Raw genomic sequence first — 23,533 nt, forward strand, 5'->3', positions numbered from 1 at the left:
TAAAAAAATCCCCTCTTCATTCCTCTCAGTCATATCTAGATCGGCTTGGCATAGCTTTGCTCTAACAGATGGGCTGTGCACAGAGTCCCAAAGGCCTGCAAATTCAGTCTGTGAGATCTAGAAGGAAAGCAAATGTCAGCTATGAGGATCCTCCCAGGACAACATTTTGCCTCAAATACCAACCTCTCTTTACCTACTAACTTTTTAAAGTACAGACCTTTCTACACAGGCTGCAAAAGCAAAAATGTACGCTCAGCAGGCAAATAACAGAAAGTGGATGGTCACAAGATAAACTAAAGTCCAGCCAAGAGAAAGAGTCTAGCATAAACCAAAAATGTCAGAAGATAGTTCACGATCAGTGATTTGTCTGTATTTATATATAAAGAACAAAATGCTTCACCTTAGCCCTTGGAGAGGTGTTCTAATTTCACACGATTAAAAAAGAAAAGGACTACGTTTGATGAATTGAAGATGAGTCCTGCTTAGGGGACGGAATGTAATTAAACATCACACTATTCTGTATTAGAAGGGAAAAAGGAAAACAATAAAACCAATATTAAAACAAAAATAATAACAGCAAGTTCCCAAGTTAAACGTTTTGGGTTGAAATAAGTCAAGGATTGACAGACAGCACTGTGAAAATTGATAAGTGTATGTGCTTAGGATATTAACCATCAATTTGGCAAAGATTGGCAATGTAAAAATCAGATTCAAAACAGAAAGTAACTCATCATCAAATTAGCCTAGGTCATGAGAGCTCATAGTTCTACAGATAATGGCAGAAGAAAAAAACATACCTCCTGCTAACCCCTGGACAGATTTCTCACATCCCTCCTCAAATAACAAAAGCAAAATGTTCTTTTTGGAACAATTGGTTTGAAGAAAAAGAGATTTAAAAAATTGTATCTCTAAAACAAAATTTCCTTTAAGAAACACATACACATACATTTGCAAATGCAATTGAATCAATCCAAATATTTGTTGTTGTTGCTGGGGGAGAGGGTGAAAAGAATGAATGATAAAACACCTAAGACATTCGATATTTTTATCTTGTTAGCAAGATCAAAGGGAGTAATTCCTTTGAATATCTCAATAATTAATAGGTTTTAACCATGGTAGGAAGCTCAATAGATATATATTGCCTTATATTCTTTGAAAATGACATTTCATGAATGTTTAATTAGTGATATGTTTGCTATAGTTATTTTACTAACTTCTATGGGAGGAATAAGCCTATTTTGTTATATTGTTTTTTGACTTACAAAATAAATACAAAGCATTATCTCTAAGTTTTATTTTATTGCATATTGACAAATTATAATTGTATATATCTACCTAAGTACAATGTGATGCTATATTAATGCTAAATTAATCTACACTAAATTTTTTCTAGCTAATATTAAATATATAAAATATTTCACATGTATGAGGTTTTAATATTTTCTATAATCATAGCACATATACGAAATTTTTAGTGGTCAGTGATACATGATAATAAAGAAAATAGCAAGCCAAGTTGTTTAAATATTTATGAAATGTGTTATCCAGCCCTATGAGAACAATTTATTTTTACATCTAAATAATCTTAAGGTTATATATGTTTTTGCTACAGTGTTCCTAAACTGAAAATTAGATATTTTTGTAATGACATACCGAAATTGAATGTTCAGCATCACAAATCATCAGGGAAATACAAATCAAAACCACAATGAAATGTCATCTCATCACAATAGAATGACTGTTATCAAAAAGACAAAAAGTAACATAGCTACAGCGTGGAGAGAGAACCACTATTGAAAACAGAATGGGGGGATCTCCAAAAACTAAAAACAGAAATACCGTATGATCCAGCTGGGTAATTTTCCAAAGAAAAGAAAATCAAAATGTTGAAGAGATACCCACATTCCCATATTTATTGCAGCATTATTCATAGTAGAAAATATTAGAAATGTTTACAAATAATTTTAATGCTACATTTTTGTTATCAGATGATACTGTTTATAACATTATATAAAGTCCTCTTTAAACCTAACAGACTACTGTTGATATATATATATCAACTATATATATATCAACTATATATATATCTCTCTCTCAGACATTTTAATTTATTCAACAAACACTGATTGAGCCACTATTAAGTGTGAAACACTGATATTTACTGGGGATTAAAAAAATGAGATCCTTTTCCAAGTGTTGATGGGTTCAAAATCCAGAGCTTGCAGTTTAGACACAAGCACAAATCGATATTCATAAAATAATGTGGTATGTAGGACAAGAGAAGTCAGGGAGGACTTACTATTCTAGGTGGAGGTCTACAGAGTTAATCTGGAGGAGACGACCTCAATACTCCTTCTACAGAAATGAGAAACAGAGCTTGGCATGGTGATGCACACCTGTAGTACAAGCTGGGCATGATGGTGCACACCTGTAGTGGGAGGCTGAGGCAGGAGGATTGCTTGAGCTCAGGAGTTCGAGGCTGCAGTGAGAGTTATGAGTGCACCACTGTAACCCAGCTTGGGTGAGCAAGACCCTGCCCCTAAAAATAAATAAGTAATGAGAAAGTCAACATGATAAAGAGGGAGGAGTAAGGCATTCCAGGAAGACAAGCATAGGAACCAAGAACAATCTAGTGCAAGGTAACATTATAAACAAGGGTGAGGCTGGAGAGAATAGGGCTCAGATAGCAGAGGTTTGTATGTTATGCTCAGGGGGATAGAGAGCCTCTTGTTTTCTATCAACTATCGTTATTTTTTTGTCACCTAAACCCTCATCCTGCTTTTTTAAGTAACAGGGAGACTCCCACTTTCTGCTCTATTTATATCAGTAAGAGTTCCCGTAGTTGCCATATACAAATCAAGTCCCAGGATAGAGGGAAAGAAGTTAGAGCAAAAGCAAATCAAAGAAAATCAATGAAAGAAAAAATGCTTGTAAACCCAGGAATTTGCTACCTTTCTAGTCACCTAATTAGCTGATTCAGAATTATTCAGGAGAGTTGAGACCAGGAAAAATTTTCCATAGGTACCTAACAGGAGCGTGAAGACAAACCACAGACACTGAGAAAAGGAACTCACTTCTGTAGTTTGGTTGGGTTGGCTTCACCATGGCCCTTGTTTCCACAGACTCATCACAGGGGAACCAGAAGCAATCAAACAGCTAAGACCAGCAAATTAGGCTTCTTAAATTAGAATTTCTTGGCAAGAGTCTTAGCTTAACAAAAGAAAAAGAAGGGATTCTTTGCTGGAAAAGATGGTTTCTCTTAACCCTGAAAAACTGATGGTTCCTGTCCAGTATTTCCTGAGAATTTAAAACCAGGTGTCAGAGAAGCATACATACTAAGTCTTTGAGAGACAATTATGAGATATGGTTTTCAAATATGGCAGTTGCTGAGAAAAAACCCACACAATTGAAGAGGTAAAATATGGATCAATTGAAGTATAGAAAGTGATGGGAATACGAAGCAACACAAAATTGCCAACAGCAGTAATTTGGATAAATGGGGACACACCAATAATGACTTGATTGAAAGTGTCAGTATATTTATGTAGAACCAAAGAACCTGACATCTTCTCAAAATTTACACTGAGCTCAAGTAAACAGAATTGTGACTTAGGTGTCACAATTTATGTAATTGACTTCTTATCCATTTGATAGTAAACTCATAGAATATCTAAAAAATTCTTAGCTGAGCAAATCTCATATCATGTCTAAGGAATGTGGGTGTCACTTGAAATTTGGTGCTCAGAAAGGAAAGAATGGGTGGTTTGAGAAGGAATGTGAGTTTCTCTCACCTTCCTCTCTGAAAGGGCTCACGCTTGCTCAGGATTCTGCCTGCTCTTCCCATGAGCATGTAATCTTCTTCCATTATGGAGATGCATGCCTTAATGATCAGGCTCATACTACAAATCCCATTTGCTCTGATTTCTTGGACACTAAAAAATTTACAAGTTTACCTTCACTCTCTTGGATTTTCTAGAGAGGAAAAAATACTGTTGCTAGAAAATGGATTTTCTATGATCCTTGTCAGTTATGTTTCATATTTTATTGCTACCTATTTAAAGAGGGCCTCCTTTTTTGAAAGCACAGTTTCAAACATTTTGTTTAATATTAGGATTCTTAAAAGTGCCTGTTATTCACACTTTTAAAAACTTAAAGATGGTTTAAATTTACCCAAGGGCACATGGCTTTAAGTGCCGCTGCCAGAATTCAAATCTTGTTTTTCTGGGCTCCAAACCTACACTGTAGTTACTCTACCGAGTAGCCTCATTGTACATCAGTCATTTAGTTCTCTGATAAATATTCCAGTACTTTGTGAACTGTTCACTTTGAGATATTCACTCTGTGCCCAATTAATTCTAGGGACCACTGTTAATCCAAGTAAATCATATTCCAACAATGCTCTTCTCTTAATGAATCAATAGGCAACACAAATAATTGTGTTCAAAGATATTTTCAATTCTTTATATATATGGTACAGCAATTTATTTGGAGATGTAATTTGGTAAATAAAATACATCATGGCAGGCTTATTATTTTTATGGAGTTTCTGCCCCATGCCCACCTTTTTAGTTACCAGTATATATTATGTTCGAAGGGTGACTCAGTATTTACTCCTTACTCACTGCTCTGCATGTTGTCTAGCTTGCTTATTTAAATATATGCCTTGTTCATTTTGCCTGTGTGGGGGTGGTTATATATCACAAACTTAGTTTGCTCTAACATCCATACTCCAACATGTCAATGATATAAGATGTTACTGGAGATGATCTCTCTGTCTTTAAAAGCAACCATGCTCTAAAAGCTCAAGGTTAATAAAAGTGTGACTGGAAGATCAATTTTCTAAATGGAAAAGGTTCATTCAGGCTGAAACCCCAACTTGATAGACTTCTCTGGTTAAAATATTCCATTTAATGAAATAAATCAGTTTTCTTTGAAGATTCAGATCTAGGATCAATAGGCTGGAATAATTTAGGTTAAAAAAATTGACATTAACATGAAAATGTCTCCTTTCCTAAGCTAGCCACAAGTACATTCGGTTTTAACTAAAGTAATGATTGTGGCAGATTGAGTAATAATTTATTATGCTATAATATAAACATTTATTTTATATTAAAATGGTTAGGCTGATAGTGGCTTGCATTTTTTAAGGCAAAGTAAAATGTTTTAGCTCTCTGCTCCCAATCTTATTAATAACAATATAAATATTCTGAATACTGAAATTGTTAGTAACAAATCATGTTCATTTTTATCTATAATTAATGTCAGTACAATCTTGTTTATACAATAAGCCCTTAAATGTTCTCACTTTGGATCAAAAAAGGAAGAACATTTATGTCTTATGAACAATAATTTGTTATAAGTTGTTTTTAATACATCCTTAAATGCTAGACAATGTGATTATATTGCTTATAATATCCTATTTTGTCTAATTTATTGTAGACTGCACTGTGAATTTCATTTCCTAAAAGGGAACTACACTATTAAGTGAAAATAAATATTTCAGAGATGTTAATGCTTTTTAGGCATTGGGGTTGATGGATAGATAATACTTAAGTGGGCTGGGAAATTAGAAGCCAGAAATATGAACTGAATGAGGATTTAGGTAGAGAAATTCAGGTAAAGAAGGTTAAATAGAAAATGTCGAAATCAGTAGGACAGAAAACATGGTGGGAGCTGATGTGGAAAAAACTACAAGAAGCATTAAAGTGGACACAAATGCTACCATGAGTGAGGCAGTGAAGAAATAGTTGTTCATGAGGCACAGCTACAAGGAAGATGATCGTAAACAAGTGGACGGAAAGGTTCTGAGGAAGGGCAGTGCATATAAGGGTGTGTTAAATCTAGCAAAAAGAGAGACTAGACCTGAGTTTAGGCAGTTATGGAGGTAACTGTTCACTCTGCAAAGGAGAAGTTTTATCTCGTACCAAAGGAATATATGCAGTGTTCCTTTAGGGCTAAGGTGAAGAATGAATAAACTATTCAGACCTCTGCTTTAAATGAATCAACTTAGAGATAAAAGATACAATCCATGAAATTATAAATGGCCTATGTACAGAGATTTACACTGGACTCTTGAAATCACAAATGCCTGACACAGCTAAGGCTTTACCTTCACAAAGTCTTCTACTCTGTAAGAAGGCACATGGCTACATATTATAAGTATCCCATTCTATTTCATATGATACCCTATTAGAGGTTAAATGCAAAAAACCTGTGTCCTACTGGACAAAAGCCAATTGATAAGCCACTAGAGATCTTTTTGAAAATTCTTCCCAAATAGAGATCACAGTGTTTAGTGACAGCTAGATTTTTTATTCAGGACTCTAAATTGAAGATTGGCAACACATGAGGAAAGTTTATCAGTTAACAGAACAGAAGCTAAGGCAGCTTAAGAAGAACACAGACAATATGGAAGATTTGAAAGCCTGAACTGCAGAAATTATAAGAAATCACAAAGTATGAGTGAATAGAACTCACAAGATAGGGAAGATCAGACATACAGGGGAGAGCTTAAATTAAGTTGTTGGTGAAGAAGGAACTACACAAGCAGAAAGAGTGAATTTGGACTCTTACCTCTCACCATTTACAAAGATTAAAAAGATAAGATCCAAACTAATGTACTTAGAAGTGCACTGTAAGTAGGTGATGTGAAAAAAGCAGTCATATGTTGTAATGAAATACAAAGTCTAATGCTGGTGCTCTATTATACTTTTGGAGTTCACCAGTGCAGTCAGTACATTAACCCAAGAAGCCTGTTTGATTCTCAAACAACCTTTAAGCAAAATATGTGTATATTAGATGAGATAACTTTATCTATTAGTGGGCAATATCCTTATCCTTGTGTGCAAATTTGAGAGTAATGAAGGCGGAACTGATAAATTTAATAAAGAAAATATGATATTCATTTATTTTCATAGTTATTGAAACATTTTCTGAAACTTTTCATTTTTATGCTTTATGCTTATAAACCCACTCTTCTCGGCTTAACCATAAATTGGTGGATATTTCCTCTGTTCCAGGTACTATTGTGGGATATGTCCCATTATAGTAGCCTACTTAATTTTGGTATGCATTAATTAGCTTTGTTCAACTGTATTCACATGCCCACATTCAATTAAGCGCTTTATAAATAGTGTTTGATGTTAATGTTAACAACAGATTTGGTGAGATTAAAATTAGTAATTATAGCGGAAACTACCACAGAGTTTAAGGAAACTTAAACTATATATTTCGCATATCTTATATAGACAGATCTGTATCAATCTACAAGTCTTGCCTTTCAACAGAGGGCAAAAATAAAAAAGAAAGAAAGCTAAGAAAATGAAAGCTTTGGTTATTCCTGAAGAGAGTGAGCACAGTTATTTTTGAAAGGAAACTTATCTTTAAAATTTTTAAAGTAAAAAAGGGTCCTGTCCCTGTGTATATTTCTGATAATATCTGCTACCATTTCCTTATGGCTTTTAAATAGAATTGCTATTCTCTGCGGTATGGAAACTGAGCAAGTTATGGGAATCTTAAATAGAGAACCTGGCCTTTTGGAAATTGGGTTTTATGGGTCATGTAGGTTTTCCTTGCTTTTCTTTTTCTGTTAAGTCACCCATCCTGGTTAGAATCACCTGGCCAATAAACAAAATGCACTGGTTAGCTGCTCATGTGTGTGGCACACAGAAACAATAAAATATAAAAGAGCTACAGTACAAAATTAACACTGAACAACAAAAAGAAAAGAGCTATGGTGAAGATGGAAACAGAGGTGTCCTATCAAGAAATAAAAGCCACAAATATCATAGGTGTCAATATATAGCCACTGCCAATTCTAGATACAGATTATTTAGCTAAAGGTAAATTATAGTTTCAAAGTCACTTTGACATACTGGATCTGTGAATTTCATTTTTTTTTTCCATGTTCTTTCTTTTTCCCCATCATCATCACACAGTCCTACATCAAGTCTGGCTCAAGTCCTGCCCTGTTTAGTTCACGTTGTAGAAGTATTTTATGAGTGATATTGGGAGACTATTAGCCATGGTTCTCTCATGTTTCTGCATGTCTTGTGAGAAAGGCAATGACCTAACTTTGTTTTGGAACATCTTTCCAAGGATATTGGTACAACAAGCAGCCCAGGATAATAGAGATTTTCTCCCTTGGAGAAGAGGGAAAGTGTGCTTACTATCCGTTATTTAAAAATTGGGTTCCTTACGCAAACTTAGCTTTATCTTCTGTAATGCAACCTACTGGGTGTGTACGCACTATCTGGGCCCATCTGCATTATACCCCTGAGATCTGGTGGCAAGAGGAAGCCACCCAAACACGCTGATGTCTATGCTTTTTGCTGTATTATAAATAAGAAAATCATTTTTCTTTATCTCAGGAGTCTTCAGTCTTCTGTTAACATCTGTGAAACTGTGGTAGCTTTTGACCCTGAAGTCTCAGGTATTCAATCAACATCCATAAAACTGAATTACATTATCTTGTTAATATGCAAGTTGGGCAAAAACTCAGACTCTTCACAGTTTTTGAAAGATAACTCATGAAAATGTTATTTTAATACTATAATAAATATTTCTCTTATATGTTGTTTTAAAAAATACTATCCTATATTAATTTCACCATACACTCAAATACTTTTGGTATGCTTCTAAGTCCAAGGTTTCTAGACTTCCCATAAAAGAGAAGAATATAAAAACAATGCAGTTGCTTATCTTACAAAATTCATCATATAGAAAGGTATCTATAAAGGAACTAAGGATGTACATATACACCTATAATTAATAAGACAGAATATAAATACCAGTGAGAGAGTTGAAAGGTTACATAAGTGAAAAAAAATACAAGCTGGAAGTCTTAAAGTCAGAGGAGAGAGCTTAGAAGTCATATAATCATTACTTTCAGGTTTGACTGGAGGAATGCTTTTTATATAATCAACTTTCCCGACATAGTTATACAGTTATTGCTTGGCAGTATCCAAGGACACCAGAAGAAAACTCACCCACTGACAAAGCAGTCAATTCCATTATTTGATAGCTCTGGTTGTTAACATGTTATTTCCTGAATTAAAAACTGTCCAGTGGTAAATTCCATAGGTTCACTTGCCTGTAGATCTAATCCTTCTTCCACATGAGCATCCTTCAAATGTGCAATATTTTCATTCTCAACTGAGAATAGCTCATTCAGCCACTCATTTCACACCTTATGTCTCCTTATGCTACATTTGAACAAATGATCATTTAAACTCAAATACACAAGTTTTCAGTTCTGCTCTCATATTTCATCTTGCTTATTTTGACCTTGAGTGACACACTGAGATAATCCTGAATCTTGATTCTACTTTGTGACTATAGAAGGGTTCCAACATAATTTTATGATCATGAGATATCCTGCAGAAATTATTGAATAAGTTTTACAATTATATTTTGAACCAATAATTATGTGGAAGCTTTAGTTTGCTAACTGTGGAAGTTTACCAAAGCCTGGCATGGGCAGGATGGAACCCAAGTACAAAACTTCTGATGACCATTGGATAGATTTCATATTCCTGTGATATTTCCATTTGCTACTTTTAGGAGTATGATAAATTGATTATCTGATGTCTCTTTAAAGAAATGAATTAGGAAGATTGTGTCTTCCAAAATGTACAGAACAAAGGAATTAAACCACACCAGATTCAGTGTTATTAATGATAATATATGGCTATTGGAGCTAAAGAGCTTTCATATGTCCCCTTCATTTCTCTGAGTAATTAGATCCTCTCATTAGAACACAGTCAATTTATCATGTTCAATGTACAGATAATGTGATGATTGATGTCTTTGCCACACGCTACATGATATAGAAATATTATATATGACTTTTTAATAATTTTAAATAACAGAATGTCTGAGTTTATTTCACATTCATATGTTTTTCCCCTTTTAGCATTCTTATTGCTCTTAAAATGTGACACAGAGAATTAATTCAGGCTGGCATTTGCCCTCTGGTTCTGATGTTACTAGATATGATCAGCTGAAAATAATTAATATAATAATTGGACTTTCAGCTATGAATTAAGATAATAAAATATAATATTAGCTATTTAAAAGTATTTTCCTGATACATAACCCGAAGTTCTAAAATATATTTCCCACACTGAATTATGTTCATTAATATTTCATAAGTGATTACATATATACATATGAAATATATACTACTTCGATGGTTTTTCATGTAATTAATCTCATAGTAAGTTAGTAAATTTGTATTGTTTTAATCTATTAATACAATAATTTGGTAATTCAACATAAAGTTAATTACCTGGAAATTAAACATGTGATTTCTGTAACTGGCTTACTAGACAGGCTGAATCTAACAGGGCACAATAAGAAAAAAGCTACATTTTTCTCCTATCCATATGTTTAAGATTTTCTTTGGGGAATCCCTTTCAGATCCTTGGAAGACATCTCATTGGGATCCTGTAGTTCCACAATCACTATTGATGATTAGAACAAGTCCTATACTGGGAGAGAGGGGAAAGAATAAAAAAACAAAAAATACCTCTCTTCGTTATGAATAACTCCAGTCTTGGGGACATTTAATATTCACATTTACATTCAATTAACTACTGTTCCTTTCCCTTCATCTGAGGTCTGAGCTGTGGTTCTGGTACTCCCAGTGGGAGGGAATTTGGCTCGGTCTTTAGCTCTCCTTCCGCTTCTTTCTTTCTTTTGGCTTTTCCAGGGTCAATGCAGTGGAAGAGGAATTTCAGGTAGAAATGCAAAAGTCTTATGCACTAATTCTGCTATAATTCTCACTTGGTTAATACTGGCTGAGCATTACGCCTTCCACCACGGCATATCTGGAAACACTGGCTCTTTTGTGAGTCACATTTGTGATTTCTTCAGAGAACATTGCTCTGTTACACACTTCACATAAATAGTACTGCAGTTTCCTAAGTGCATTATATATACCCGAACACACCTCCCACCCTGGCAACTATTTCCAGTGGCAAACCTTATGGCTTCTTTCAGCCTTATTAGGTAGGCTCTCTGAGTGAGCCATCACATAATCGGAAAATGCAGAAACACAGATTTCTTTCCTTATCATGGCACAAGGAAAGCTGTTTTACCATAACAGCTCACAGCTTGGCAAAAAGGAGACAGGGGAATCAGACGTTCATGCACATTCCTTCATTTAACAACCTAGGTGAGGCGTCCCAAAAATTAACTTAACTCCCCTCAAATGCACGTACTGGTCCTACACATTTCTACAGCCCAACACTTCACCAGCTGAGGAGAGTGATGCCTCCCTGGGCCTTCAAGCAGACCCCAAAGTTCTGTCAATGTTTCTCTTGGGTTAGGAGAAGGAGCAGAGGTTACCTCCCACGTGTGGGGTCTATGGGTAGGAAATACGATCACACTCTTTAGGAGGCTGACAGCTCTACTTCCACAGCACTCTGCTACCATCCTTTTGAATTTCTGGCCTTCTGTTAGAGGGGCTCGAGGAAGGCTAGAAACCACTGGGCATACCCACTGTCATGTCGTCATGTGCTCAGTTATTGTGAATGCGTCCAGCCATCCTTAGGAGAATGTGGGCTACTCATAATCTGATGTTCTCAGTTTTGGAGTTTCAGCAATAATCTGAGACACATGGAAAGTCTCATTCAACAGTTCTTTAGATTTTACATGTTTCTAATTCATGTAAGTATTTAACTTAAAATTTTAGTAACTACAGTATGCTATTCAAATTGTAGTATTTTGTCAAAAAAATTCTTAATTTTGGCTTTCAATCAAAAGAGGTTTTCTGATCAAATTAGTTTAGAAATGCTGCTGTAAAATAACTCTTCTCTGGGGAATGAAAAGTTCTATAAAATATTATTAAAACAACACCCTTTTTAATTTTGCTTAACTTAGATTTCCCCAGATTTCTTTGACATTGCTACATTTTTCTACATAAACTACTATCTTATATATACTATTTTATAGAACAAGTATCACTGGAACACAATTTGGAAAATATATTTTGAAATAGCATTTAATACATACGATAAAGCAATGTGAAATTCAATATGATCATTGTAAAGGGATAATGAACTGTAGGTTAAAGTCAATTATCAATTCCTCAAGAACTGAATAATTCTCTAGGACTTACTCTCTTGCCATTATGCCTCAAAAAAGCTTTCAATCTCAGGAAATTCTAGAAATTAATATAAACTCTACTACAGCAACATTTAGCTGAAAAGTTTGTATCTCAGTTTTGCCACCAGAATGTGTCAAGAAAAGCTCCACTTTTAATGTATATTTGTTTGATAACCCTATGTTCTAGTTGTATTTAAGTGTGCTATATCTGTTCCTCTCTGCTTCTTAAGTGTGAGTACTGCCACTGAAATCCTGGGCTGAAGTTACTGAATGTTGTGTTTAATGATACGTTTAGTAGCAATCAATAGTTTAGGCTTGGACAGTTGAGACACACATGTTGCTCTTTAACCCAGAAAAAGTAAACCAAATGAGTCATTTTCTAATAGTGATGTAGAGATCACATACAAAAAAAATTCTATGGTGCTTTAGCAATGGTTAGTCCAAGCAGAAGAAAAGAACATGCTTCTCCAATAAGTTTAGAGTATTATTAGGGTCATGGGACATTTTTTTTTTTAAATTTAAGAAGTATATGGGATTCATCTTTAACCCTAGGAATATATGCAAACCTGCAATATGTAGTTAAGACGGGAAAAGATTGCTTTGTATGATTTTCAAACTCAACAGTACCATAGTAGCTGTGAGACTAAGCATTTGAATATTAGTTTTTATTTTTCTGTGGATATTAAGTATCAATCATTCAAATTGTAGTTTTATTATACATCCTTAATAGACTAAATTAGGGAAGACTTTCTATTACATAGATCCAAGTACATTTTCTGATTTATTGGATTCTTAAGGCTTTACGTAGGCAGTCATTAGTAAATAGCCAGAGTTTAGGCCTTGATGTGCCTGGCAGACTTGGAATGAAATTTCTACTCTATGTCTTTGGATAAATTAATCAAAAGTTCCTCTAAGTTCTCATTTTCTTACATGAAAAGAGAAACAAATATCTGCTAAGGTTCTTTTGAAGTTTGCATTTAGTTAGTACATGATAATGTTTAACAAGGACAGTGCCTTTCTGAAATCAGGAGAGTATTTTGTATTTTTACTAAAGACGGGGTTTCACCATGTTGGTCAGGTTAGTCTTGCACTCCTGACCTTGTGATCTGCCTGCCTCAGCCTCCCAAAGTACTGTGATTACAAGCACGAGCCACCGTGCCTGGCCAAAAATCACATTTTTTAAGGAATTCTTGGATGAAGTTTCCACACCCGATCCCAGTCTCAGCATTCAGCACCGTAGACTGCAAGCACCCATTTACTTGTGTGTGTGTTTCATGTTGGGCAACTTGAGGTCAGGGGCCATTTTTTGTTTCTCCTTTTGTCTCCAACATGTAGCAGAGTGCTCAGCACATTTGGAATATTTGTTAATGTATAAATAAAGGGCATTTTTGAATTTACTACAATGTCAATGCAAACAACATTTAGTTGTATTCTGCCTATGTTGTTTAAGAGTAAAGTATATTTAAATAAAATGTAAGAAAGTCACTGAGGAAGCATTTTCTACTATAATATGAACATGAAAAAAAATTATTGAATATGCATACATATTATGTTTATATATTTATATACATGCATTAATTGTACTTCCTTTATTAACAAAAATAAAACTTAGATCTAGTTATCTGATTCCCGTAATAATCCATGTATACTATTATCATTACTATGAATCAGTAACAAATATTAATAACGTTGACAATTTATATTTATTAATAAACATTTAATGGGCTAACACAATGACTTAAGAATATACACAGCACTGAATTAGACTTTTCCCAGAGGGCTTTTATTCCAAACTAGACAGGCAGATCAGACACAAACATAGAGAAAGAAGGTTAATGCATTCAGGGAAAGAATGACTGACATCATGACATATAGATCAATACCTGACACTTAAAAGGAAAGTGAGAGATCTGAATTACTTAATGCAATTTATCACCATTATTAAAAAAAATACCCATAACAACCACAAGGACTCAAGCACACATTCTGGGAGAAGGTTGACCTAAAAGTCTCAAGTTAAGTGAGGACCCTGAATATATTAATCATTGAACAGCTAGTGAGACAGAAACAAGGTTTGCATTACCCTAGGTATTGAATAACATGGCATAGAACAGGGTTGCTCTAGGGCAAACCACTCAAAAAAGCTTTCAGTGGAAGAGAAAAATCATCTGTCTAGCAGTTTCTTTATGATCCTAAGAAGATATGAAGAGACGGAAAGAAGTTATGTTTTAGCAAATCTATTACCTCTATGTGATTATTATTTTCATTTTCTTTTTTTCTCAACTTATGGATCCCACATCTTTAACACAAGTGTTGCAAAGTTTCTGTTGTTTCTGCATGTCTTGTTATTATAAAGTAATATTAGTTCATGGAAAAAGAAACTTAAAAGAAAAAAGACACACCTAAATATTAATAACTTTTTAAAGGACTAAGAACAAATAAAATGATATAGCTATTAAATCATCAATAATTCATTTTTTTTTGAGACAGAGTCTTGTTCTGTTGCCAGGCTGGAGTGTAGTGGCGCGATCTTGACTCACTGCAACCTCTGCCTTCAGGGTTCAAGTGATTATCCTGCCTCAGTCTCCTGAGTAGCTGGAACTACAGGCGCGTGCCACCATGCTCGGCTAATTTTTGTATTTTTAGTAGAGATGGGGTTTCATCATGTTAGCCAGGGTGGTCTCAATCTCTTGACCACGTGATCCACCCACTTCGGCCTCCCAAAGTGCTGAGATTACAGGTGCAAGCTACCACACTTGGTCTTAAATTGTCAATAATTTTAAAAAGGTAAGAAGTTGTGGGAATGTGGTAGTTTGTTTCTGTAAGTTCCTCTGTATATGTTCTGCTATATGATCTATTCTTATATCATCCAGATTATTTCCAATTAAAATATATCCACTAGTATTTGATAGGACAACAGGGTGACTATAGACTTCAATAACTTAGTTGTACATTCACAGATAACTAAAACGGTATAATTGGATTGTAACACAAAAAATACTTGAGGGGACGGATACCCCATTCTCTATAATATGATTATTATGCACTACATACCTGTATCTAAACATTTCATATATCCCATAAATATATACAACTACTATGTACCCACAGAAATTAAAAATAAAATTAAAAATATATCCACTCAGATATGTGGTCATCTTAACCATAAAATCAATGGTTATATTCAGGTTCTAAACTGGGTTAATAATTTCGCTATTCCTAAGTCTCTGTTTTTATGACAGTCCTATAATAACTTACATCTCAACATTGTTGCAAGGATTTAATAATGCAAGATATTTTAGCCACCTTGCAGTGCCTGGCATATACTATATGATAAAAATGTGGTTTTTAAGAATATATTTTATAATTGTGCAGGGATGTCTCCTTCACTCTTCCAGAAATATAAAACAATTTAAGTTCCTTGTAAGGTCTGACAGTAAATATAAAGAGTTTACTGAGCAATTTTGCTGTTTAACTTTTCATTAATACAAAATAACCTAAATTTTACTAGACTTCTAAAAATCACTTCTAGAAATCTTAGTTATTCGAAAAATTAGATACATTTTAACATTTGATTATTTATTAACTTAATTTTAATGTATTATGAACATGATCTCTGAAAACTCTTCAATACACTTGGCTGTCCTGACAAGTTTACAGACAGACTAAAGTACGGCACTGCATTGTGCCTGAACATGTTAGATTTTATTATCCATTTTTATCAAAGTGAAATAATATTATATATAGGCACATATTTCACTCATTAATTGTATTAGTCATATTCAGGAATTCAACAATTAAGTTTGGAAACCTTCCAACTCACCAATCTCAAATCATTCTTAACCTAATCATCCACAATACTGATCTCAGTAAGTTCCTATGTTCACTGAAGGACAAGAGGTCTAACATTACTGTATTTTATTTAAAAGGCACTGTTATTTATCAGAAGTTAAAGAAAATGTTGGGTCAGTTTTGAACGAGGAGAATGGAACACAGAGACAAAGAAATCAAAGATCCAAATCACTATCATTGATCTCTGTTACTAAGGCAGCTCTATCTTAGTGTACAGATAGATGGAGTCAGGAAATAAGTCAAGAATGTTATTGACTACTTAAGAATAAAGGAATTTAAATCAGTGTCTCACAGCATCCCAAACTATATCTAACTTGCAGTTTATACAAATATTGTATAATTAACATTGGTCATTATGCGACAGAAATCTATAGTATATTTCATGAAATCAAATACATTTGTAGGTAATTGACCTTATAGATTCTATACCACACCAATAATTATAGTGAAAATCATCCTGAAGGGCTCTGCAGCATGCCTAAAATCAGTTATTTTGCTAGCAATTGAGACAGTACTAGATCCCAGCTCTCCTAACTTAGCTCAGTGATGCTTTCTAACAGCTTTGCTTCATCTAGACTTCCGAACAGTTTTAATATCATCTGTGAACCATATGTAAGAAGCTAATTACAATGTCCCAGAAAATATTGCATATTTGCAATACAAATCAAATACGTGGTATGTAAAAAATCATGAATGAGAGATCCTTCAACAAGGGTTAGATTTAGTTAAGTGGAATATCTGGCACTTTTTTTTTCCAGTTACACTGTAGAATGGGGAAAGACTGCAGCTAACACACCAGCCTGATATAGCATTTCCAATATGGTATGATTCGTTATGGATTCATGCTTTTGGACTGTGGTAAAAATAAAGGTATAATTTAAACAAAAATATGAGTTACATTTGATGTAACAGTAGTTACCATTTCCATTCAAATACTCTCCACATGGTTATTGGTAGAATTAACCAATTTTAAACTGTGATAGTCATTATTGGAGTATAAAATTATAAACATATATGAATAGCAATTTCTTAACCACTTAGAAATGATAATATAACTTTGTGTCAACTTTTTTCTTAATCTTCTATACTAAGGTAAGAATCAGACATGTAAGAAAATAGCTAACAATCCTAATTTTATTTAATTAATTATAAAAGTTTCCAATAGATACCCAATGATTATTATTGTCCGTCTGGACACCTACTTGATTTTAATTAGTTTTAGACTATTTCCAGAACACAAATGATCTTATGTAATAAAATACATCAGAATTAAACTGGCCAGAATTTTTCTTTATCTATTGTTTGGAATAAATTACTACTTCCTCCTCTTGGTTGATTAAAAAGAATAATTCATTGAGACATTTGTCTCAGTTAAAACTTCTAAACATATTTTTATAGGATACTTGGCTTACTATGTACCAGACACTACAGTAAGTGCTTTATATGGATTATCTCATTTAATACTAATAATATCCTATAAAATGTACTATTACCTTCATTACAAAAGAGAAACAGAGGCATCAGGAATTCAAGTAATGTAATCAAGGCAAAACACATGACAAGTCATGGAGATGAAACATGAACAAAGACTTATCATTATAATAATAGCTGTTTAAGACACTTAAAGCTAACAATTATTGAACACATCCAATGTGCCAGCCCTCTGAAGTATACTTAACATGTATCAGTTAATGTAATCCTCAAAATTCTGTATTATGTGTGTAATAAGGTGGCATTATATCAGGCTCTGGGCATATAGTCATGAAATCTCTGATGAATCTCTGAGTACAGTCAATATTTAGGGTTACAACAGATATAGCCAGGAGAATTCATAACTCTGGATATGGGAAGGTGTGAAGCAAAGTGTTCAGAAAGAAAAGTTGTGTGATCATTGTAAAACATATGCTAAAATTCTGACACCTAAGTAAAGAGGGAAGATCTATGCCACCTCCTTCTGAGTAACAAATGAACTTAATGACTTATCTGAAATCAATGGAAAGGAATGGAAATGATGCTGTGTGACTTCCAAGGCATAGTCTGATAAGGCAATGCAACTTTGGTCTTATTTGCTGCAACACTGGCACTTGGAGCCCTGAGCCCCAACATGGAAAGTTCAATTTCAGATGCTAAGCAGTGAGGAGGTCAAACTACATGGAGAGGCCACATGTAGCTATACTTGGCCATCCTTGTCTTTAAGTTTACCCAGATTAGGCAATAGATACGTGAGTGAACAAGATTCTAGAAGATTCTAGATCCCAGACATTGAGCCATTCCCAGTCAACAAGACTTACCTTCAAGGCTGTAGAACCTGTGGAGTAGAAACATGTCACCTCCGCTCTGCCTTTTCATATCCTTACCACAGAATCTATGAGCATAACAATATGGTGATTTTACACTAATACAATTTGGGGTGACTTATCATGCAGCAATAGTAATTGGAGCAATGGTTTTAGTAATTTAAACAATATTCATAAGATACATTACTAATATTGGACATTGTTTAGCCTGACAGGAGAATATTACTGAAAATAACTTGAAAATATCTATAGTTTGAATATTTGTTCCCTTCAAATTTCACATTGAAATTTGATTCTCAATGTTGCAGGCGGGACCTAATGGACAATATTTGGGTCATGGAGATGGATCCTTCACCAGGTGAATGACTTCTTGCTGTATGAGTAACCATAAGAGCTGGTTGTTTAAAATAGCCCGGCACTCCCCCACCTCATTCCTTTCTCTGCACATGCTGGTCCACTTTATCTTCCATTTTGAGTGGAAGCTGCCTGAGGTGCTCATCAGAAACTGAACAGATGTCAGCACCCTCCTTCTTGTATAGCCTGCCGAACTGTAAGTCAAATAAATCTCCTATAAGTTTTATTTACAAGTTACTCTACCTCAGGTATTCCTTTATAGCAACTCAAAATGGATTAAGACCTAGACAATAAAAATATATTCACCATTAATATTTCATTTATTGACTTCCATGTACATAATGAATAAATGAGTGGAATGAAGATAAAAACTATCCCAATTTGTGCTGTCTTATATAACACAAACCACATTTGGCTATCAATCAAATAGAGATGTGCTATAAGTATAAAATACAAGTGTTTGAAGACAGTTTTAAAAATTATGTAAAATTATCTCAATAATTTTACATTAATTAACCATTGAAGTGATATTTCGGATATCTGAATTTTTATATTGATTACATGATAAAATACACTATGAAGATTAATTTCATCAGCTTCTTTTTTAAATTTTTATTAATTTTGGTTCCTAGAAAATGTTAAATTTAATGGCAGCTCATATCTGTGATTCATATTGTTTATCTATGTGACAGCACTAGACTGACCATTATTTTATCTTGGAAAATACTGAAACTAGTGAAAGAAAATAGTATAGAATCTGATTAATAATTTTTATTTTGCCATAATTTTCTCAAATTCCAAAAAGTGAGTAGATATTAGTTTATCCAATGATTTATATAACCCAAGTAAGTAAAATAATGACTTTGAGATGCTTGTCATTCAAAAATAAGAAAGCAAAAAAGACTTGGTGTCAAAAACACACGCACAGTAAAGTTGATGGTACTGCTGATGCCAGCCCTGTCTGGAACTGCCATTACTAAGATGCAGGGTGCACAGAGGAAGCACAGCCAGGGTTGTACACTCCACAGAGTCAGCGGGTGCCATGAACAGGGAGGAACCCTGCCCCCTACCAAGTCATCAGGGCTGAAGCCCCATGCTCCTGGGCACAGCTGCAGCTGACCAGCCATGGCTCTGGACCCAGGCATCCCTGCGCTCTTGGGAACCCAGGAAGCCCCTTGCCACTGCAGGCTTGAAAGGGCTTGCTCCCACTGCCTGTCCTCTGCCCACTCCTGGTGCCCGGGAGTGGGCGGAGCAAAGTTGTGGCCAAGCCTGGGTGCTGTTGTGACCTGGCTGCATGTGTGCATGCTTGGGGCAGTGCCAACATGACAGCCTCCTGTTGCCTTGGCCCACTCCAGACTTTGGGCACTGATGATCATGGGAGGGAGGCCTGGGGGGCTGAAGGCTGCTTGGCATGGGCCTGCAGGCACCTTTCCACATGAACAGCCTGGGTGCCATGGATGATGTTGATTGTGGGAGGAGGCAGACAGGCTCCTGGGCAGAAAGGGGCAGTCCCCAGTGAAGCCCCACCTTCAAGCTGGGGACAGCCTGAAGCCTGTGGGCCAAGCTATCAGTTCCAGGTGGGTCTGCGGCCCAGAGTGAGAACTTATGGTGCTTTTCTGGGCATGCCAGTGGCCGCCTATGGACCAATAAGCATGCACTTCCTCCCTTCTGAGCTCATAAAACCCCCAGACTCAGCCAGACTCACACAGACATTAAGACTAACAGCTGCCCAAAGGAGCTAACCACTTCGGGTCTCCTTGACTTGTTTAGACAGCCTGCCTGTGAAATGAGCTACCCACTGTGGTTCATCTCTACACTGAGAGCTGGAGACTTGTTGGGACAACCTGCCTGTGGATAGGAGCTACCCACTTTGGGTCTCCTTTCTGCTGAGATCTGGACACTCATTGGGATGACTTGCTTGTGGAAATGAGCTACCCACTTCGGATCTCCTGAGAGCTATTCTGTCATGCAATAAAGCTCATCTCCACCTTGCTCACCTACCAGTTGTCCATGTACCTCATTCTGTGGGAAGTGGGACAACTGAAAGAGCTTTATTTCAGTTGTAATAAACTGTTTAGAGCTTTATTGTAACACAAACAGGGCTGAAACATCAACCCTGACTTGCCACATTGCAGGCAACTAGAAGGAAAGAAGAGCTGCAGCCCTTCGGGAGCCAGACCTAGGTGCTCCCTGAGCCAGGGCTGTGACACCCTCTTTGGGGTTCTGTGGTTGCAGCTCCAAGCTTTCGGGCACCACTGCATTCCCCTTGTCCAGATGTAGATGTCCACAGCACAAGCCACTTGTGGTGCATCTAATCCAGCCACAGGCTTGCACTCAGTGCCTGTGCTATCACCCAGAGCTGCCCACACCGCTGCAGCAGCTGATGTGCCTGGCTGTGTGCAGTGGCCAGACCTGTGCTCACTCACTTATGCACCCCTTGCCACTCTGTGCCTGGCTCACCCTTGGCAGGCAGGGGATCTGGACCAATAGCATCAGATGAGTGCACCTGCCAGGCTGAGTGGGCAAAACAAGTCCAGCGGGCCCAAGCAAAAACTCAGGCAAAGGCACCACCAGCCACAGAGGTTTTCAGCTGTAAAAGCAATACCCTAAGGTTCCCATAACAGTGTCAAATTAGATGCTTTATTTTATTAAATTAAGGGTGCTCTATTTACCATGTTTTGTTAGACTATTCAAAATCTTGATTGACTTAGAATCTCTTTCATTTTCACACAAAAATATAATGAATCAAAACTTTTCACAAATTTTCTTAATTTTCTCATTACCTTTAAATGTATTTTCTCTAATCTCTTCCCCTTTAAGATAATTTATATTTTCTCACATTTCCCTAGCTCTTAAAGCAGAGACTAGAGTGACAAAATGCAGTAAGTACAATAATCTTTAGATAGAATCTCAACATCTTGAAAACTGTTTAAAAAAAGGGAATTCATATTAACATTTCAAAAGTAAATGGATTAAAAGTTATTATTTTAGTAAAATTCTGACAGTTTTTCTTTGAACTGTTAAAATAAATTTTGAACACTTAAATCTGTATATGTTTTAGCCTTTCTATCACTAATCAAACCCCATGCATGCTCTGAGCACAGCCCAACTTCCTTTTCTGCCAGCAGTCTTTTCTTTACCACCCGCCATTCGTCTGTCACTCTTAATTCCAGACTTCACTCTACCTGCCATGCTGCTACAGAGCTGCCACCAGTTTCATCTTAAAAGCTTGACATTTAGCCTTTCCTGCTCAGCTTCAGTCAATCAACTACTTGAACTTTGTGAATGTACCTTGCAAAATATGTGGATAGTGTCAGCCCGACTAAAAACTGTGAGATTGACTGTTTCCTTCCCTCAAGGAAGTGTGTAATTATGCCAAATGCAACTGTTGGCCTGCTAGTCTGATGGCGTTTCTGTCATACACTCTCCTCAGAAAGACCTAAAAACTGTCAGCTAAAGCTGTGTGAAGTGGTTGGTGTCACCTCTGGGAAAACACCTGTCAGCTTCTATGTACAGTCAAAAGTTCAGTGAACAAGAAGACAGTCAAAGTGGTGGAATTACAATGAGAGAGAGAGGTACTGTAAACTAACATGCAGGTTGGTCAGGAGTTCTGTCAATAACCACCAGTCATTTTGCTGTGGACCAGTGCAAAGGTCTGATTAAGGTTTAGAGTTGCAAATTCAAATGTCTTCAGAAGCCAGGGAGGTAAGATGTATTTGTGGAGAGACCAGATATTAACTTACTCTTACTACAACTCTAACTACAACTATTACAATTATTGAGAACTTACTATATGCCAGGTTTTGTCTCAAGCAATAGATACATAGATCTGGATCTAGATCTGGATCTTTATTTAATCTTTTAAACATGCTATGAGTTAGGTACTGTGATTTTCATTACTTTATGGATAAGTATAGTGAGGTGTAGGCCACGTGAGAAAGAAGTGTGGCATTCAAATTTAAACTGTCTACTTCCAGAGACTGTGTGCTAGAGGTAGTGGTGGCACCTGTGTCAACCTGAAGAGCAAATGTATTACCTTAAGGCATTCAATTTTGGCCACATAAAACAAACGCCTTTACCATCCCAATTCAGCTAGTGATTTGTCTACAAAATCAAAGTTGGAACATTTTTTTTTTCTAAATTCCAGCCATGTGTTCTCATGCAGCCTGAAATTAAATATAAATATTTAACTGTAAAACTCAATTTTGCTGTAGTAATCAAAACACTTGTTTTACATACAACCTCTTTACAGTATCCCTTAATGCTTAAGTTCAGTGCTTTTTTGTTTATATTTATAGTATAAAGAAGAAAATAACATAAAAATTTCACAGTATATGAAAATGAATGTTGTTTACTTTCACAGTCTAAAATACAGTTTTAATGTTTTGTTTTTAAACCAGCAAGTAAACGCTTGAAGAAAAAAAATCACTGACTATTCCTTATTTTGTGGTCAAATATGTGACACTCTCCTTTTTAATATTAACCATTGGATATGCCATTGTAAAATATTCTTTTTACTTTATAATTAGGAAGGACGTGATAGAATAATAACTTATTTCATATCCAATATTGTCATTCCTTTTTTTTTTTTTTTTTTTTTTTGAGACAAAATCTTGCTGTGTTGCCCAGGCTGGTCTCTGACTCCTGGGCTCAAGCAATCCTCCCACTGTAGCTTCCTAATTACCTGAGATTACAGGTGCATACCACTATGCCCAGCCAATATTCTCTTTTCTAACACTGTAGGGTAATCAAAGCTAGAACTGCCTTCAATCGCTTTCTGTCTCTGAAGCAGTCATCAGATTTAGGTTGCTGAAATCACTTACCTTTATTTTCAAATAGAGACTCTTGGATATGCCAATGAGATAAAATCCCCCCCATTAGTTTGACATGCTTAATAAAAAAGCAGAGGATGTCCATGTCTG

The 23,533-nt window shown here is 35.6% G+C and overlaps 1 protein-coding gene and 1 long non-coding RNA gene across 19 annotated transcripts in view; one reads left to right on the forward strand and one right to left on the reverse strand.

Annotated features, from left to right (window-relative positions):
- LOC105477129 (RALY RNA binding protein like) overlaps positions 1-23,533 on the reverse strand; it is a 733,794-nt gene that overhangs the window by 298,468 nt on the left and 411,793 nt on the right. The window lies entirely within an intron of this gene.
- The window catches only part of LOC139355815 (uncharacterized), a 46,200-nt gene that overhangs the window by 5,764 nt on the left and 16,903 nt on the right, over positions 1-23,533 (forward strand). Inside the window, exon 2 of the long non-coding RNA XR_011606921.1 lies at positions 18,566-18,615. This is a non-coding gene — a long non-coding RNA (uncharacterized lncRNA). The remainder of the gene's footprint in view (positions 1-18,565; positions 18,616-23,533) is intronic.

Source organism: Macaca nemestrina, chromosome 8 (assembly GCF_043159975.1).
Source record: "Macaca nemestrina isolate mMacNem1 chromosome 8, mMacNem.hap1, whole genome shotgun sequence".
NCBI classification, from domain to species: domain Eukaryota; kingdom Metazoa; phylum Chordata; class Mammalia; order Primates; family Cercopithecidae; genus Macaca; species Macaca nemestrina.